At 37.5% G+C, this 16,844-nt stretch overlaps 1 long non-coding RNA gene and 1 other non-coding gene across 2 annotated transcripts; one reads left to right on the forward strand and one right to left on the reverse strand.

The window, feature by feature from the left end:
• Nucleotides 1–8,993: 8,993 nt before the first annotated feature.
• Nucleotides 8,994–9,100, forward strand: LOC145135272 (small nucleolar RNA R71). The gene has a single exon (XR_013719734.1). It is a non-coding gene; the product is annotated as a small nucleolar RNA R71 (small nucleolar RNA).
• A 5,991-nt stretch (nt 9,101–15,091) lies between these two features.
• LOC145133123 (uncharacterized) lies at nt 15,092–16,329 on the reverse strand. Its single transcript, XR_013718418.1, has 2 exons — nt 15,911–16,329; nt 15,092–15,389 (listed from the first exon to the last, which is right to left on the reverse strand). It is a non-coding gene; the product is annotated as an uncharacterized LOC145133123 (long non-coding RNA).
• Nucleotides 16,330–16,844: the final 515 nt, after the last annotated feature.

Below are 16,844 nucleotides of genomic sequence, written 5' to 3' on the forward strand. Positions count from 1 at the left end.
AATAAAGCTCAGATAATCCTTCAAGTAAAACACTCATCCCTACAATGGTTGGACTCAGACAAGAGCTGTAAAATAGGGTCAAACCCATAACTCTCAGATTATTCAAGCTTGATTACATGTGACCTTACATATTCACGCAACAGCTAACTCACAACACCTAAGAGTCCCACAAAGCACAAAGCAAGCAGCATTCGATCAGTGGAGTCGACTGGCACTAAACATAATAATATTTGACAGATTTTCATATGAAATTTCGATCTCTATCTACCAACATCTCGGATACACACTATCATACTCATACACTCTATCCTTACTCCCTAGAGGAAGGCTAAACATATCGCGACTGGCCGGCTGACCCCACATAACTCATCCTACCACCAACTGTCCCACGACCCTCCATTGGTTCCAGATAACTATCGCATGAACACTATCACATACTACACAACTTAAACAATATTAGGCTAAAAGATTCAATCCTGCAACGGTTGGACTCAGAATAGAGCTGCGTAGTAGGACCTAATCCCTTACCCTAAGGCCATTTAACTCATGCAGTATGTGACGTAGCGCATTCACTTAATAGTTAGTTCACACACGAAAGAGTCATATAACAATCAATAAGGCATTCTACAAGAGATAAGGCATCATATATCAGACAATTCTATCATACGATTTCCGAAGATCCCTATCCTATTACTAGGATGTTGTTCTAATATATCACAACATAATCTCAAATAACTGTGTGGTAATTTGGGGTTTACTTACTGGCTCCGGCTGATCGTACACATCGCATCCTCCTTGTTTATTTTGAAAACCATTTAAAAATCATTTTTAAAATCTTTTTCCTTAGTTTGAGACTGGATTCACACGAGTGTTCCTCCAATTCACTCAAACCAAGGCTCTGATATCAATTTGAAACATCCCAAAAAATTCAATAAATTTAAACCTTTCAAAAGCAACCCCTTTATTAATAAAAGTGTTTATAAACTATTATTTCCAAAACATTATTTAAAATCAGAGTCTCCCAAGATCCAGTTAGTTGTAAAACCAAGGATGTGTACGGTCACGCCTTCGTCTTGCCACTGTCCACTGAAGTACTTGAAACCAGAAAAAAAAACTGTAAGCATGAAGCTTAGTTAGTTCCCCCAAAGTACCAACACACAATCAAATAGCACACACAATATAACAGCATGTATTGGGTTCACAGCTAAAAGACCGGATTACCCTTGAGCCCACAGTATGAGTCTGGCTTGCTTATCGAGCCCGCGACTCATATTTGGCTTGCTCTTAAGCCCACAGCATAAGTATGGCATGCCCCCGGGGCCCACAGCTTATGTCTGGCTTGCTCCCTAGCCCAATCAGTCATTAGACTGGCATATAATGTTCAGCTCTCAATACGAGTCTAGCATACCAACCGGTCCTCAGCTCGTATCTAGAATGCTATTGAGCCCTCAGTATGAGTCTGGCATGCCCTACCCGGTCCTCAGCTCATATCTGGATTGCTCTAATGCCCTCAATCCCTCAGTACAAGTCTGGCATACCACCGGGTCCTCAGCTCGTATCTGGAATGCTATTGAGCCCTCGGTATGAGTCTGGTATGCCCTACCCGGCCCTCAGCTCATATCTGGAATGCTTCATTGTTTGTTGGATACAACATGAAGCAGTACAACCTCAACCCAACACAATATACCGACAGATGAAAAACATATACAAATAATCATGTAGACAGAATCATAGGTAGTCCTACAGATCTACCAGACTAGCATATCAAAACTAGCATGCATATCTATCCCATACTCAACATATCAACAATACCAGGTTATCAAACCAATGGCCCGAACTTGGTGCCTTCGACCTGAAAGTATAGCGAGGAAAACTCACCTCTCGATCTGATCCATAGAGATGAGGTCTCGACTCCGAATCTCAGCTCCAACCAATACCTACTGTAACGTCGGCAGATTCAGGCTAGTCAATTTAGAGACAATAAGCGTCAAAAATGACTTTTTGATAAAATAGTATTTAGAATAAATAATCTTAACTAAGTTATATTATATGTCACAAGGGTTCCGTACATATAAAGAACGTTGAAATCCAAGTTATAACGAAGAAGTTATGACCCATCGAAGTTTTACGGCTAAACCGGCACGGCACCGTGTAACGTAAAAAGTGAATTTTTGATAAATTACTTTTTAGCCTTAGGGATTTAAATTAAAGTTGTAGTATATGTTAAACCGAGAGTGTGCATAAAAAGAACGTCCAAATCTGACTTCGTAGAGGAAGTGATGATTTTTCTAAGATTTAGCATAACAGTGTACGGCCCGGAAATCGAATTTTAGATCAGTTGATTTTTAGCCGACACAACCTAAATGAGAATTGAAGATCTCGTTAATTGGAGTTCAACGATATAAAGACAGTCGAAAACGGAGTCCGTATGTAGAAGTTATGAATTTTACACGGTCATTATCATTGTAATCTTCTCAGACTGTTAAATTTAAAATCGGTGGAGAATTAGCTGATGCGGTCAAAAGGAAAGTTGTAGATCCCATCGATACCTATGTTTGGATATAAATAACGTCAAAAACGGAGCTCGTATGCAAAAGTTATGGATTTTAGAAGATAATTAGTTTTTGGAGTAACCAGCAAGCGACACGTGGCGCGATCTGAGCCACTGCTTCCTCACCACGGCTTGACACCAGATGATGACACCTAGCTAGGAATGCCCAAAGTTTATCAAGGGAATAGCCCACGTTCAAACCGGACTCATCCTATAATTAGAGGTGCAAATCACCCCAAAAACTCACACCTTTCCCATTCCTTCTCTCTCAAACACCCCTCTTAGTCCCTCCCAACCCTAGTACTTCCCAAGTGCTAAGAAGCGAATCTCGGAGCTCCAGAAGGCTCCAAGAAGAAGAGGTTTTGGCTCGGAAGTTCTACCCCCATAGAGCCCGGTTCCTAGCCAAACCTCCTAGTAAGTAAGTTATGCTTACCCTACTTTAAGTATAGCTTATGTTTAAGTTCAATATCGTTATGATGAACTTATAACACAGTATATACTATAAAATATAATATAAAAGGTGTTATTATAATATCTTTTAACTAATCGTAATACGGGGAATCTGGTTTGAAGGGTCGCATAGGGTTGATGGATTTGAGAAGTGCTATAATGCCAAAATGGCCCTGCCCTCCGGTGTTTCATGTATGACCCCTATCTGTACATAGTGGTTGAAAAGTATTGTTTAACACTTATAAAACAATATCACTCGTAAATAGTCGTAATAAATATTAGACTAAAATCTAGCAGTAATGATACTAGGTTTTGTCGAAGGAAAATAGAATTGTTAGAAGCGAAGCGCTGCCCTAGTTCGGAATCATTTCTGTAACAAGTGAGTACATAGTTACTTTCATCTTACACATAGATATGAAGTATTTAATATAAATTACGTGCTATGTGTGCGTATTATCTGTGTTCTTGATATCTATGATGGATGAAAAAATTATACATCTTTTATTCGATTTAAACTGTATATACGTATTTTATACCTATAATTATGATGAGTAAAGATGGGTAGATTAAAGATGATATGAGATGAGAGATGAAAGATGAGATGAATGATGAGAGATGAGAGATGATATAGATAATGAGAGATGAAAAATGATGAGAAGCGATGACCCAAGCGATGGCCCAGTCATCTAGCAGTGTATAGATGACAACCACAGACTATTCTAGACAGTCCAGTGGAACACTAGCAGGCTCGCAACCTGTAGGTGTTGTGAACGATATGTTCATCATATGTACTCTAAAAACCCATTGACATGTATTGTGGGTGGACTCCCTAAAATAATATTGTCAATAAAAGAGATAAACCCTGGCAGCTATGGACTTAGTGTCTAACAAATAACATCGACATCTATGGACTTAGTGCATGTTATACAAACCTTGGAAACGATGGACTTCGTGCCTATTCCTTACGACAATCCTTAGGAGTGAATGACTAAATGATAGATGATTCTTAGGGAAGATACTTAAGAATAAAGAATATAATGGGGATTGGTAATTGGGTTAACTGTTTGATGATGAAACATAATAACTTTATTATTGTGGGTTGAAAACCCTATGTACTCACCAGGTTTCCCAACCTAACCCACTCAGTTTATTTGTATCACAGGTATCGATACGAAGCTACTTTACATTGAGAGATTAAAAGATATGTAAATCACTAGTGTAAATGAATGTAAGGTATGTTTATGCTTATGTTTCTGTATTCACGATGACATCCCAAAGTTTTAATATAAATAAAACACATTTCTTCAGAAATTCTTTGATAATATTATTATCTTGTTTTTTTGGGAATAAATTATGCAATATTATTCTTCAAAAAGGATACTCTGATTTAAAAAAAAAACATAAATAAAATTTTTTAAAATGACTGTGAATTTGGGGATGTCACACCTACCCATCCAAATGACCAAAAACCATCAAAATCCCAAAATACCAAAATACCCCTCAAGGTCAAATTTGGTCAAAGTCAACAGTCCATGTTGACTCCAACACGTCGTGTTGCCTTGCAAACACGTCGTGTTCCTCCCGCATCCAAACAGTCAGGAAAACCCCAGCCAACACGTCGTGTTTGCCAGAGTTCCAGCAGCTTAATCCATTAAGCTGCTTCCTTTGATTCCCAGAGCTCCAAAGCTCAGATCTGGACCAAAATGATATGAAGGAGGATAAAGTTTCCAACTTTATCCTCTGAGACTACTCCAAAGGGTCCAAAACCCATCTATAAGGCTAGAAGATGCAAGGACTTAACCAATAAGTTCTCAATCCTTAAAGTTGATGCCCAATACTTTCTAGAAGAGGTTCTAGAACTAAAACCATCCCAAAGGTCGGTGCTTTATAGACATGCATGTCTTGAACTCATATTAGGTCAATAATGAGGAATATGAACTAATCTCAATGTGTGACATCAAAACTCAACTATAAGCCATATCCAATACTCTACAAGGTCATCTTGACCTGGGGATTCATAAAGTTGCAAACTTTATGAGATCTAACCCTTCCAACTCTCAAGAATAATAAGCTAAAGGGAAAAAACCCAAGATCTAGTAGCATGGAATGATAAAAATCGGATCGTGGACACTTATAAAGGTCCAGAAGAGTGTCAAGCTGAAAGATGAGGGACTTGCTTGCCAGATCCTTACTCCTTTCTTCCAACTTCTTCCTTCTTTGGTTCCAAAAACACCACACTAGCTCACAATAAGAGGGAGAGATGATTAGGGTTCTCAAGGGTCGATATGGGGAGTTGGAGGCTGATAAAAGACTACCCCTTGGGACTTAAGGAGATTATATAGGGTGCAAAACCCTGAAAATTAGGGTTTTCTCAACCAGCCGCCAACACGCCGTGTTGCTCCATAAACACACCGTGTTGACCTTAAAGAAAGTTGTGTTTCTTCAATTTAGATACGTCGTGTTGGTTCCTCCAACACACCGTGTCTAACCCTAGAAAGGGGATTTATTTCCACAATTATTCCTCAAGATTTCGGGTGTTACAGTTGGTCTAACATTCAATTAGTAATCATACATACAGTACCAAATTCACAGTAAATCACTTCAATTTCACACATGAAACCCCAAAAACGAACCCTAGATTCTAAATGCTAAAAATCATTAAAATAAAAGGGTTTGGAGTATGGAAATAATACCTCTTTTGTAGATGAAACACGAAATTAAACAATGAACAAGTGAAATCGGTCGAAAAATGAAGTGGAGACCAAGGGAGGTGATTTCTCGTTCACATCGTAAGTGGTTTGCACATTTGAGTCAACTAATCTGATTTTGGGAATTAGAAGAAAGTGGTCCCTCGAAATTCACATCATGAGGTATATACCTCACGTCATGAGTTTTTAACTGGCAGATACATCGGGGCTTTTCTCCATCTCCACGACGTGGGCTTTAAAATTGGACAAAAACTAATTTTTTCTTCTTTCATTAAAATTTTACCACTCACAAATTGAATCCCACTCTCGATTTTTAAAATAGAAGATGAATAAATGACTATCCTAAAAATCAAATAGAATAAATGCAAAACTAACTAAAATGAAAAGGAAAAGAAAATACAAACCGAGCTTGGGTGCCTCCTTAGAAGAGCTTCTTTTGATGGAGCCGTGAGCCAGACTCCTTTCCGCTATACGTTGCGTCAGTTGGGAGCGGAATCCCCACTTCTTCTTTTTCTCCTTCCACCTCCTCTTGTAAGCTTGAACTCGTCTTATGGACGCTTTCTTCAAATTTACTTTCTTCATTTGATTTTTGCAAGCATCATATTTTCTTTTAACTCCTGGGGATTGTTCATCATTCGAGTTTTTCTTTTTATTTTTAGGTAACTCCTTGTTTACTTCCGCCTCATCAAGCTTGTTCTCTTTGCTTTGTGATCCTCCTCTTCATCACTGGAACTAGAATCTTCACTTTCACTAGCCTCCCCAACTGGATCTTTTGGTGTAGTAAAGGCGAAGACTTCAAAAATAATTGGAATCGAGACTCTAGGCTTAGTAGGCTTGACTTCTTCTTTTGGTTTTTCCTTAGTTTGGATTTCATCTTCCATTAAATTTTCTAATTCTTCAATCTCATTGTCTTCATCCATAAATAATACTTCATCTTGTAACTTAGAATTCTTGAACCCTTCATCAACTATGAATGTTATTTCTTCTTTTCCCACTCGTAAAGTGAGTTTAGACTCTCGAATATCAACCAAGGCTCTTTCAGTGTTAAGTAGTGGGCATCCAAGGATAATAGGTACATCTTCATCATCTTTCATGTCTATAACCACAAAATCAATTGGAAAAAAAATTCCAATTTTTACCAATAAATCTTCTACTATGCCTCGAGGATATCTTACCGAACGATTCTCCATATGAATTTCCATCCTTGTGGTCTTCAATTCTGGAAGGTCAAGCTTTTGATAAAAAGAATAGGGCGTTAAATTCATGCTAGCTCCAGAATCAACTAAAGCGTATGTCTTCGTGGAATTTCCAAATTCGCATGGCAATGTAAGGAATGTTGGATATCCCATCTTCGCCAGTATTCCTTCCATGATTACCGTTGAACAATGTTAATTAAAAACAACCTTGGAAGTCTTTTCTTGTTGTCGGCGAGTGTCAAGAAGATCTTGAAGTAATTTTGCATATTCGGTCATTTTAGCTAAACTTCAATAAATTGGGTATTAATCGTAATACCCTTGACTTGATTGATGAACCTTTTATGCTCTTGCTCCAAAGGATGTGCCCTTGCTCAAGAAGGATAAGGTCATGTAGGTTGATATGGTTTAACAAAAGAAGGATTTTTCTAATCATATTGGGCCCACGACGTGAGAGGTAGTGTCTCACGTCGTGAGAATTGGGCACCAGACCATTCTTTTTCTTCGATCTTCATCATATTTGGTTGCGGATCGGGTAGCTTCGAGGCTTCATTATGGATTAATAAAGGTTCTAAATGAGATTTTTCTTCAACGGATATGCCCATGATGTGAGGTTGCGAGTTTGTATCGGGATATTTAAGTGGTAACCTTTCGTTAACTAGCTTTTTCAATTGCCCAAGTTGAGTCTCGATGTTTTTGATGGAATCTTGTTAATTTCTAATGCTAACATCAGTAGCACCATGTCTTTTTTTAGAGACTTCCATAAACCTATTAAGCATTGACTCAAAGTTGGGTTTCTTCTCCGGTGGTGGTTGTTCTTTTTGGAAGCAGCCTCGTCCGGTTTTGTTGGATTAGATGTCTAAGCCCATAACTATTATTGGTATGTACTCGACCCGAGAGTAGCATGGTCCATTTGGGTTGCATATCATCAGGACAATTTGTTAGGATGGATTCTTGAGAGAAAAGTTATATATGATTTATTAATATATTATAAGTTCGAATATATTAATATGAAATCATATGTTTTAATTAGTATTGATCAAGAATTAATTTGGAATTAATTTAGTGATCAAAAGAGACTAATTAAGTCTATGGGGACTAATTATGGTAATTAGTTATATTTATATGTGTTGGGCTTATGATCCATGTTGGACCAAGTTTATGTATGGATACATAAAGGGTTGGGCCACATGAACCATGGATCATAACACCCATGGGTATGGATTTGGGTTATACCCATGACTCTTGAAATCCAACATATAAATACATGTTCTAACCTAAAAAAACGCCCACATGCATGTTCTGGGAGTTCATGGGTGTTTTGGGGTGCATGGAATTCTCTCTCAAGTTCCTCCTTTGTTCATGATGTGTTGTGACTTCATTTGAGGCTTCCACACTATTAGGGCTAAGCTCTTAAGGCCAAATACATCAAGACTTCAAGCTACATAAAAGGTATGTTACCCTAACTAGTATCTTGTATGGCATATAAAAATTGCATGCTAGTTATAGGCTTAATACCTTGGAAACACCATTGCATGTATAATTAGTGAAAACATAGATCCAAGGTATTTAGGGTTGTATGTACACCATAGGATGTTGTAGAATGCAAAACCCAATAGGTTTTTCGATAGTTTTCTTCTTTTTGCTTCTTATATTCTTCATAAGGCAACCATTCTTTCTTGCTTTCTCCAATCTTCATCAGATCCGTCACAACTATAATAACAAACTTGAGCTTTTTGGTTCCGATCTTCATCCAAATCGCAATCCTTAGTGAAGAGTGGTCCACTACAATTGTCAGACCTTACTTGAATGGCATGAATCGATTGACCCATCTTCGTCATCCTTCGGTCCATATTCTCTAATTTCTCCATCACAGTTTCTAAATCTTCCGAAGCTAAATTGCTACTCCCTTTACCTCTAGTCACATCCTCTCGTGGGTTGTGGTGCTCTCTAGATTGCTTTGCGAATTCTTTAATTAACTCTTTAATGGTAGCAGGGTCTTTCTTTCTCATTGGGCCTTGAGAATCAAGGAGTTTCTGTGTGGTTACATTCACCCCATCATAGAAGATAGAAAGTTCTTGTTGCACATTTAAGTCACGTTGAGGACAGTTTCTCAAAAGGCATTTGTATCTTTCTTACACTTCGTATAAGGTTTCTCCATCTTCTTGTTGAAAATTAGCAATCTTTTTCTTGAGTTCTGCTATCTTTGAAGGTGGACTAAATTGCTCGATGAATGCTTCACGAAGGTTTTTCCAAGTTCTTATAGTTCTAGGTGCTAATGACTTTAACCATATTTCTTACATCTCTAGTAAGTGTTACGGGAAGCATCCTGAATAAAACTACATCTTTTGTGACGTTTGGAACATTGAAATAATTTGCAATGTCCAAAACTTCATCGATATGCTTTAATGCGTCTTCGTAATCTTTCTCGAAAAATGGTATATCTTTAAGCATTGAAAGGAGATGGCCCTTGAGCTCAAAACCAGTTGCAGGTGGCACAAGACTAGGACCGTTGTCGTTTCGCACTCTTCTTTTATATTATTCAATCGTCATGGTGGTACCGCCATTGCTTCAACCTCGCTTTTGACCTATTCTTCCGATTCACTTTCAGTTCCTGACTCGTAACCAGTTCATTTCTTGGTTGGAATCTTCTCAAATTGCTCAAACTTGTCAAATTCGAAAGTGCTACTTGATTCGTCAACCTTTTTAGACTTCTTCTTATGGAAAGCTGATTCAGGATCTTGAAGTGGTGGAACTAATGGATTTTCGGATCATAGGGTCATAAATTATAGAAACAAAACAAAACAAAAAGCGTAAAAACAAACTAAAAAGCAAAATAAATAAAAACTGAAAACCAGATCTCACGTCGTGAGAGGTGAATCTCACATCGGGAGAGCAATAAAATAGAAAAAATATTTTTTGCAGAAAATTAACTTTTTGCGGCTTTTACCCCACAAAAAGGATCAATTGATCTAAAGCAATTAAATTAACAACTAAAATAGACGTTTCCCGACAATGGCGCCAGAAACTAGATATGTGCAAAAGATATACCTATCAACTTTTAAGTGTATAAACCTAACTACTTCTCTACTAGTGCACTTATAGGCAGTGTGTCTAGTCAGTTTATAGTATAGTAAAGTAAGTTGGGTATCGAACATATGGAATGGGATTTAGCTATAAAATAATTACTAAAATTAATCTAAAAACAATAACTAAAATTGGAGTTTTATATGATTTTCCAAGTTCAGATTAACTTAAATGTTCAATGCACTAAAAAATAAGAAAACATCTTAACTAAGACGATTTTTATCAAGATTATGAAGACACTTTCGTTTATATTTGAATCCCCCTTTTTCCTATGGTTAGTTTCTAAACATCGATTTATTCAGTTGGTTACCAATTTAAATATAATTAGCAGCCTTGATCTAATCTCCTAATATTTTCACCAATTCATGAACTACTATGTAATGATCCTACAAAAGCAAACACATAATTGATTATTAAGGTTAATTGGGCTATCTAATATATATCTAAGATAATTATATATGATAAAGACAAATTACCAAACACAATTATGATCAAATTATGTTCTCTAGCACAGTAAAAGTCGTTACCTTTATTAAGTTTTCGCCAATCCTAGCTCTAATAATTTAATGATCATAAACTACCAGGTAATCAAGTTCATGTAATTAAAATGGTCATTCAACTACACTTAACTTGAATCTAAGCAACAAATATTAAAACTTTAACATGTTAGGTATTTGTAACGCCCCGATCCTCCAAGTATTAATTTATGGTTTTAATTTTCATGATTTCAAGGTCTACTCGACGAGTTGGTTGCCCTGACTCGTTGAGTAACAGCGGGTTGGTCCACGTGTTTAAGTAACCTACTCGCCGAGTCCAAGAAGGGACTCGACGAGTAGGAGCTGGAGGATGAAACCCTAATTTCTGGGGTTTTGCACCCTATTTAATGGAGCATAAGCCTCTTTCAGCACCCTTAGAGCCTCTTGAGAGTTCAACAAACCCTAATCTGTGTGTGTGCTTCATCCTTATGTGTTTCAAGCTTTGGGAGGTGGATCTTTGTAAGAAGAACTTGGAGAGCAAGTGGCTAGGAGCAAAGAACGTGTGGGGATCTGATATCCACCTCAGTTGGCATCTCTTGGAAGGTATCAAGTCGTTACCTTGATCTCATTTCCTTCTAGATCTCATTTGATTAAAGATTAGGGCTCTTCTAGCATAATAAGAGGCTATTCTTGGGTATGAGTTAAGATCTGAGGTTGTAACTTCAGATCTGAACTCTCTTTGGTCTCTAAGTCCATAAAGCTATCAGCTTTGGCAAGTATGAATCCCTCCTTAAGTGTAAAACTCCATTTCAAGCTTGGATTTGTCATTTAGAGTCTTTAGAGCCTTGCATGCACATAAAGTTTGCAACTTTACGTGATGAACATGCCTTGGGGAATTGGATCTGCAATATGGAACCTTATCATGGCTTAAAAAGCATCTGGATGGATGAAGGACTGAAGGGACTCGACGAGTTGTATGGTCAACTCGGCGAGTCCGATGAAGATTGTCGTGAACTCGGCGAGTCAGTAGGGTGACTCGGCGAGTCAGTTAGGGTTTTCCCGGCTTTTGGCACGCATGAACTCGACGAGTTGCAGGGAAACTCGACGATTTGGCCAAGGAATTTACGGCCGCAAACATTAGGAACTCGACGAGTCACTCATGTGACTTGGCGAGTTGACGAGTTATGCAAGGAACTCGACGAGTGGCTGGTTGTACTCGACGAGTTGAGGTTAACATGGACTGTTGACCTTGACCTTTGACTTGGACTTTGACCAAGGGTAGACTATTTGACTTCTGGGAGCATTTTGGGAAATTGGGAATTATGAGTATGGTTCTATGGTGAATATAGGTGGTGGAGTTTGTGACAGTGATCCGAGAGTGGAGCTTATCACTTCAGCGCATCAGTTACAAGGTGAGTTATCCTCACTGTACTCAAGGGTCTAAGGCACCAAGGCCGGCCCTTTGTTTTGTTATTGGGATTATTACTGTTGTGATATGTTAGTTCGGTATCCTGGTAGATAGGATGGTTATATGCTAGTATGATCTGTTAGATCGGTATCCTGATAGATCAGATGTGGTTATGCTTAGTGACCTATACTTGGTATGACTGTTTGCATGCTAGTAGTTATGTCAGTTAGGTGGATCTGTAGGACTACCTGTAGTATTATGTGATTATCTATATGTGCATTAGTTGTGTTATATGTCGACATATTTTGTGGGATGGGTTGAGGTGAAACTGCTCCGTGCGGTAACCAACAAACCCGGGAGCATTCCAGATACGAGCTGAGGGAGACTAGTACTGTGGGATCGATGGCAATCCAGATGTGAGTTGTGGACCCGGAAGGCAATCCAGACTCACTGTGGGCCAGGGGTAATCCAGTCTGTAAAGTTGTGGACCCAGTACATGCTGTTAGTTGTATATGTGTTATGTGAAGTGTATCGGTATGTTGGCATTCCAACCCAATGGTTGAGGGCCTGGGGTATTCCATCCTGATGGATGATTGGACCCATAGTATGCTGTTTGTTATTGTATGTGTATTATGGTGTGTATGGGTATTTTGGGGGTAACTCACTAAGCCTTCGAGCTTACAGTTTCAGTTTATTGTTTCAGGTTCAGCGGATGACCGCGGAAAGGCAAAGGCGTGACCGTACACTTCCTCGATTGATGATTATGATTTCTGGGAACTCTGATGTTTAAACTATTTTGGAAACAAATTGTAATAATAGAATGGTTTTAAATGATTTAAAAAGTTTTAAATTGGCTCGGATTTTATGGATGTTACAGTATTGATAATCAAACACAAACTAAACCAACCTCATAAAATCCATGAAAAGCAAGAAACTAACACATAGTATTAGGGTTCATCTACACTAAACGAAAGCCTAATGATTTAGCTACTCATGGCAGAAAATAAGCACAAAAACACATAAGAATTCAAGCTAGATATGATCACTCTAGTGCAAACCAAATGTGTAATTTGAATTATTGCTTTGATCTTCAAATCTCTAATCTCCAATCGATCTCTCCTTCCGAAAGTTGTTTTTTTGTTGTTCTCTGGCTTCTGAAATCGACTAGATCTCCAAAATATTACTTCCAATCCTCCCAAGTCGAATATGTCCTTTGATATTATTTATCATCTCACGTCGTGAGATCAGTACAAATCCTTCTTTAGCAAGGGAACTTGCTCCCTGTGTAGATATCTTCTGGAATAATCATTTTCACGACGTGTGTAGATATCTTCATTATCACGTATATGATCGAGATTTTTCATTGATTCAGGTCGTGGTACTCTCAATCCATGTCGTGGGGAGTGTGTTTGCTTGATTTTCCTTCCTTTTAAGCTCCATTAAGCTCCCACCTTCAGCTTCAGTCCTTCCAGGTTCCATCTTTTGTCAGTTTTGGTCCATTTTCTTCAAGAGTGTCCTTTTTTGCTGCAAAACGTAATTTAACTTAATAAGTACCAAATATCTTTGCATTTAACCAAAATATAGCTTAAAATGTATTAAAATAATTCCTAAAAATATATATAAATTTGGAAATATCATTTATACTCTGTTGAAGCTGAAGCTGCTCTAAACTGAAGCTGACGTTGATCAGCGAATGTCTCTGAAGTTGATGCTGACTCCCTAATGTTGGTGTTGATATCCGAATCTAGAGTTGATCAGATTTAATTGGTGAAGAAGTATAATAGAATATCTTATCTGAACCATACCCTAATTACCAGATCTACTATTATCTTAGAAGATGCAATCCCATCAAATTAGGGATTTGGTATAATAGAAGATTTGGAGAAGTCTCGTGTAGTTTACATATTTAGATTAGAATACAATCCCTTGATTGTAGGGATTGTTTAGTATATATTTTTGTAATGGGTCAAACCCTAATTATTGCTTAGTGTAGTTGCTTTGCGCATGGCTTTGTGTCAACCGCTTTGTGCACCTCGTTTTCTTTGTGAGAAGCTTTCTTAGTGAAATACATCTTTGTGATAATTTTTTGTTCTTCTATTGTTCTTTCTTGTTTGAATTTGATCTACGAACCTAAAAGGGGTTTGGGACCAACAAGAATAAGTGAAACATACATGCACCAAGACCGCCATCAATGTCCTCCATAACCAGATCTATGAACCACTTCCATGTGGCCTGTAAAACAATCAGAAACTGCTCCATGTCCGCAAAATGGAACCACCAAATCTTTTCATTACATTTCTGATCTCCTTCGCATAATGATGCAATTCGTTGCATGTATTCTTCAATTTGAGGTGGATTTTGGTTATTTTGAATCCAACTGGTGAATAATAGTGAAATAGATTATTAGTATTATATGATATACTAGATATGTACAACTTTTTATAAGCATATATAAAGGTATATGAAGATTTTCGTAAGACATTATGCTAATAGGATCTAGGTATGTATGTAATTATGATAGTTACTCGCTAAACAAGTAAAACTAGTGTTTAAACAATAATTACTCCCAAGTAAATGAAGCAGCCCCTACATGGTCTTTTCAGTGTCATACCAAATGATGGGTAAAGACCAAGCTTATCCTTATAAACAACCATAACCCACAGATAAAAATACATTTAAAGATTAGTAAATCTTAAAAACAAACAAAAAACAAAAAACTCATCTTTTCCAACTTACAGTTAATGGCAAGAAAGGTGAGATTCATCTCCCAACTTATAGCTTATTAGTAAAATCAAACACAACATACAAAACGATTTCGAAAAACAAATACTTGTTCAGGATCAGTGTCAAGATATATTGGCAAGGTTTAAGGAAAAGAGTGAGATGTTTCAACAACTAAAGGGTCGTTTGATAGTTGTTAACTGGGTTAGAGCTGACTTGGTTAAAAGTTTTGACTAAGTTAACTTATGATTGAAACTTTCTATTTGATTTTGCAGCTGACTGACTGTACAAAATGACTATATTACCCTCAAACAATATTTTTTTTATCAGAATTCATTTATGATTTACCATCTAATTTATAACATTACATTTTTTATAAACATCACATCTGGGATAACATTTTTTATAATAAGCAAAGCATTACCATATCTAAGTTCTAATTTGAATAGAATATACCAAAGTAAAACATATACATTTATAAGAGCAAACGCCTTCCATGTTCCATAAATCAAAAATAAAATTGAATGCAATCTCATAACAAACAAAAAAATTAAATTACACAATTGAGTTCTTGCATCTACACGTTTAAATTACACAATTGAGTTCTTGCATCTACACGTTCCATGAAAAAAAAAAACTGAAGGTAAACTCTAGCGTACAAATATCGAACTGTTGTAGATATTGCATCTTTCATATCGTTTAGATTCAATGGACCAGGTAAACAGTGGCCCAAGATCCTTAAAAATGGTTGTAGGAGCTCCCATGGAAGAAGAATTCTTGTCCCTCTAGCAACAACTTTGTCATATAACAAATAAATGAATCAATTTGGTGATACAACAAACAAACCAAAACCAAGTTGCAACTATAGGCAGTTAGATTTTGTTCATTGTGTTGGTCAAACTCTATCATATATTAACAAGACCAAAAGTTCCCATTGCAACTATAAGACTTATAATTCTCAATAAGAAAGTACAGATAACCAATATACATATAGAAATGAGACACAATCAGAGCGGATTATGTATTGTGATAGATTGTCATGTGAGCAACAATTAGGACAAAGGCCAATATTGGAAATTGAGGACCATCATATTGTGTAATCCCCAAACAACACTAGATTAAAGGATTCTCATTGTGACAATACAGGAGTAAAGAAACTTAGAAGTCATATTGCCTCAATAAAATAACTTGTAGAGTTATGAACAAATGGCGTGACCTAAGTTATGGATATCATACACCGAATAACATCTAATTTCAGCATAACATCTAATCTAATTTCAGGGAAAAAAAACAAATACAAAAGAATGATTGCTTACCGACGGACTTGGTGAGATCGTTAATTGCTAAATGGCGATAGAGAGAACAAGAGCAAGAAAGAGTCTTGATCGGAGTTCGATTTTAGATGAAGAAACTACAAACAAGAATCAGCAATTAAACAATCAAGGAACCAAGAAGTGATAGTCTTAATCGGAGTTGTGTTTCGACTATTGGAGAATGGACGCGATGGCGACGGGACTGGAGGAGAGTGGCATTGGGAGAGGAGACCGGAGGTGGTAGGATTCGACGCTGAAGAAGGAGAGGTCGTCGTGTTTTTTTGGAGGAGCGATTTGGTTGTTAAGGGCAAAAAGAAGAGAAAACGTGTTTTTGGAATGAGTACTGGTGGTGGTGGAAGGAAAAGTTGATTAGATCGATTGATTGAGATGGAGAGCATGCGTCAATGACAAAAGGCGTCTATTTTTTCAGTCAGCCTTTTTTTCCAGTGGACCGAATCATAGCATTATGGTAGGGATGTCAACGGGACCAAACGGGAGCGGAAATGGTTGCCCCCGCCCCCGGTCCCGGTCCCGCCCCCGGTCCCGCCCCCGGTTACCTCCATCGCCCCCGGTCCCGCCCCCGTTCCCCCAGTTTATAGGCTTAAAAATGGATTTTTTTTGCTAAAAAATTGCTTTTTTTTAGGCTAAAAATACTATTTTTAATAACTTTTGTATATAAACAAACATGTAAGCCCTTGATAAATCAAGAATTGATCAAACATAAAACATCACTAAAGTTATAAACATATATATATAAATATATATATATATATATATATATATATATATATATATATATAAACGGGGCCCCCGCGGGAGTACGGGACGGAAATACTCACTCCCGCCCCCGGTCTCAAAAATAAACGGGAGTTAATATCGCCCCCGCCCCCGCTCCCGCTCCCGGATTTTTTAAAAAATTAGTCCCGTACGGTATCGG

This window comes from Lactuca virosa, chromosome 8 (genome assembly GCF_052849685.1).
Source record: "Lactuca virosa cultivar CGN04683 chromosome 8, Lactuca_virosa_CGN04683_v6, whole genome shotgun sequence".
Lineage (NCBI taxonomy): Eukaryota > Viridiplantae > Streptophyta > Magnoliopsida > Asterales > Asteraceae > Lactuca > Lactuca virosa.